This window comes from Nycticebus coucang, chromosome 11, assembly GCF_027406575.1.
Source record: "Nycticebus coucang isolate mNycCou1 chromosome 11, mNycCou1.pri, whole genome shotgun sequence".
Lineage (NCBI taxonomy): Eukaryota > Metazoa > Chordata > Mammalia > Primates > Lorisidae > Nycticebus > Nycticebus coucang.
The window spans coordinates 82,128,625-82,132,657 of record NC_069790.1 but is presented as its reverse complement, the minus strand read 5'-3'; the positions used below and the strand labels follow the sequence as shown (position 1 = coordinate 82,132,657).

At 37.0% G+C, this 4,033-nt stretch overlaps 1 pseudogene; it reads left to right on the top strand.

The window, feature by feature from the left end:
• Positions 1–2,640: 2,640 nt before the first annotated feature.
• Positions 2,641–2,819, top strand: LOC128560685 (uncharacterized; annotated as a pseudogene).
• The last annotated feature ends 1,214 nt before the right edge of the window (positions 2,820–4,033 follow it).

Below are 4,033 nucleotides of genomic sequence, written 5' to 3'. Positions count from 1 at the left end.
AGGAAAAGCCGAAGAGACAAAGGGACACAGTAAGTGATGGTGTTATGGTGTGCTATGGAAATTGCTAAGGGTGACAGAACTATGTTTTCCCAGAGCTGGTGGGGTTTGCATTTTCCCTGGCCCATAAAAAAATGAGAAAAATAAGGATGAAGAAGATCACATACATATTTTCCAAGGCAAACAAATTTTCCAAGCTGTTGGGAATACAACTGTGAACAAAGGCTTGCATTCTAATGGGGGAGACAACCAATAAACAAATAATTGAGGAATGCTTTCCCATGGTGATAAGTGCTCTGAGAAAGCTGGTAACAGAAAATGACTACAGGTGATGTTCTAGGCTTGCTGACCCTGTGCCAGACATTTCTCCTGAGGGGACAAGTAGATGGAGACCTGAACGAGGTAAAAAAGTGAGTTATGCCACTACCTGGACAAACTCCTGTTTCGAGTAGAGAGAACAGCCAAGGGCAAGAGTTAGAGGCAAGAGCATGCTTGGCATGTTTACAGTGGGGTAAGAAGAACAGTGGAACTGGAATAAAGAGAGTGAGAAAGAAAATCATGTGATGGGAATACCAGGTTACATAGCTCACATTCCTGCCTCATCATTTCTTGAGGAAGGTCAAAACAAGGAATTTCCATTTTATTCTATATTAGAAGGACTCATCCTATCTCTTTGTTGCCCCAAGTGTATTCTTTGTAACATCTGACATGAGACGTTCTTATAAAAAAACAGCTTTATGGAAAAATAAATTATGACATCCAGTGTGCTCTATCTCCATGTGACAGATTCACTGCTTGTCTCAGCGTACAGTGAGTTACGTGCTTATTATTTTGAGAAGGGAGCCAAGGAACAGGAACAGGAAAAAGGAAATAGGGAACACTAAGCTGATGGTGCTTTATAGAATTGATAGTCAAAAAATGGTATCTAGAACTGTGCAAAACCCCACTTTGGGCATGAGCAATTGAGAATATTATATCTTTAGTGTTGGACATTATTCTTCAGTTAATTTTCTTTAAAAGAACATTGGCTTTGGTAGTTGCTTCAAACTTTTGAGCTTAGAGTAAGTTCAAACTCCCCAGTCTTTGCCCCATGGATGGTAATCTAATTCCTTGATACTCTCTGACCTGTAGGTTAGAGACCTCATATGGATATCCTGTACAGCTACTTAAAATTAAATTTGCTTAGTTGAGTCACTCTTAGCTTTGGGCATCTGTTCCCAACTATTTCAACTTAAAGGTTTTGAAATAACACAGATTGTTTTTATCATCTGGTACAAGTTACTACAAGTTACTTTTAGTGTAGATCTCCTCTTCTATACTCATGTAGTAATGTTTTTTAAAGACTTGAGTGAAGGACTTTCCATCTAAGTTTTACCTTGTTGGAACTAGGGTATCAATGGAGCCTTTTTTGGTATTTGTAATCCTGATCCTGTACAAATTGTTGTCTCTCTTAGCTTCACTATACATGAAAATTTCTCCAAATGTCATGAACATTCCTATACAACATATTGATAAATACAAGCATGAAAGTTCTTCCACATTTTGATCCTGAAGGGGAAATATATGTGCACAGAGACTATTACCCTGCAAAATCAATCCTATATATTATGACTAAGCCCATATGAGAATAAAACAGACTGACATCAATGTCTAATGGAGGAACCCAAGGATTCTAAAGAGCAAAACAAAGTAAAAAAAAATCCTCAGAACAAGTGATTGGTATAAGATTCAATAGGAGGAGAACAATTATTTTTTATGAATAACTATTTTTAGAAGTCACGGGACAAACACTAAGCATACTCTAATTAGTCTGAATCTAAGAAAGCTTTCTCATTCTACATTTCTTATTAGATACTATGATTTTTTTCAATGAAGTTTACAGGAGTTTGATTATTCTCCAGAGCCCGATATCTGCCAAAGAGCTCACTACTTTAAATTTGGTTATTCTCTCTGTGGAGTAGTAATATGCCACTGTTGACCTCCATTTTAATAAGGAGGAATTTAATTAATATCCTTCTCTTAACTACCGCACTAATTAATAGGTACAAGTCAAAAAACCTGATTTACACTACCTGGATTTCACAAAGAAGAGAAACTAAGAAGCCATGAAATAAAAGCTTTATCTAAACACACAGTAAGATGCTCAACAATGCAAACTAAAAGTGAATTTCTCAAAGGGGAGCATCAGCCAGCATCCCAGTGCCAAGCAATTCCACTGGCAGAAGGTAGAGCTGTGTTTTCTAGCACCAGGAGGCTCTGCTGAAAAGAGAGCTCCACAAAGTGAGAAGCATTTGAATGAAAGCCAGGTGACATGAAAGAAACTTGTATTTTATAGGGACTGTACTCAAACATTCCTGCACCCTTTAAAAGCATTTCAATAACTCTGCCTTTATTTTAAATTCTCTCTACATCACAAGTAAGTAATGGGAGAAAAATTACTCTTTCTTTTATATCATCTTATTCACAATAGTATCTAACGTAGATTTTTTCCTTTCTTTCTTTCTCTTTTTTTTTGTTGCTAAAAGTCAGCTCATGAATAAACCTAAAGTTTTCCAAATATCAAATCCATATATTTTAGGATTATATCAACCTCTGCCAAATAAAATCATGAATATAAGGAGGATACAGAATATGGCCTGTGATATCGCTTCTTGGCCTTTTGGCTGAGATCAAGTGCAGAATATGGTCTGTGATTACTTGATGAAGACAGAATGTGCAGGTTTTATTTTAAAGAAAGTTTTTACAGTACTTAGTTAAGAAGTTGCTATATATAATTTCCCTTCATCTATCTCCTGAGAGCAGATAAATTTGTAACTACTATTCAAATTTCCTCTTCTTGATTCCATATCTTTATCCGATAATCTGTGAAGGAGTCTTAAATTAGTTCTCTTTGGAGATAATGGTATTCCATAACATTTTCAGAAAAAATCCATAGGAACAACTCCTTTGATGTAATCCATGCAGGTGCTCTACTACTTGCTGGGGATAATTTAAATGTGATGAAAACGTGACTCCTCCTCAGAAAGTGTACAAGAAAGATAGGGGAGAAAGTAGGGGAGAAAAATAAGCCATGAAGTTAAAAGGTAAAGCAGAATGTGCTGAACATCGTAATGGGCACACTCATACTTGGAAGGAATCATGAGGAAGGATGTTGAGTCAGAAAAGCTTTGTGAAGGAAAGGACATTCAAGTGGGTCTGAAAAAGTCTGATGGGGGATTCAAGTGGAATGATCAGCATAGAGGCAGAGAGCTAGAAAGGCATACACTGTCTCAGGAGAATAGAGAACCATCTGGATTGTCTGACGTATTGGGGAAGAAATGGGAAATAAACTGGAGAAACTAGCTGTGGTCAGGTCTCAAATGAGTTGGAATGAGACAAGGATGATTTGCTGGCAGTGATAGTATCAGTAGGAGTTTCCTGAGAGAAACGGCATGAGCAAAGCCATATGATGAATATATAGGAAGATTGTTCTGAAACTTTGACTGGGAATAGGCAGATTAAGGCAGGGGAAAGGCTAACCCAGGGAGAACAATTAGGAAGCAAACAGTAGTTTCAAGCGCCAGCAGTACGAACTTTACAGCAATGTGAATGGCAGCATCTGTATTCTTTGAAATTAGGGTGGTTTTTCAGGCCTGACCACCTGATTTCTGAAAGGGATTTGGAGCATGGAAAAGTTAAATTTTTTATCCTGGAGGATACAAAGTTAAAAATATTTAAAATTTGTAAGATATCTTCCTTACTGTACTTTCAGGTAATTTAAAAAGTTCTGGTTCTTATCGGTTATTTATATCAGAAACATAACCCCAATGTGTCTTCAATTCAAAGCACCAGTGTCAGAGCTCCTGACAAAATTGTAGGCCTTATGCTATTTATACGAATTTCTCTATTTCTAGGCAGGAAGCGTGAAGTACTCTAATGATCACATCTTGCTTTTGCAAAAGAAGTCTTATTTTTGTTCTCTCCTAGCATTGATCATAGTATTTGAGGGGCATTTTACACAGTACCACTCAGTGAAAATCATATGGTATTGGGAGTG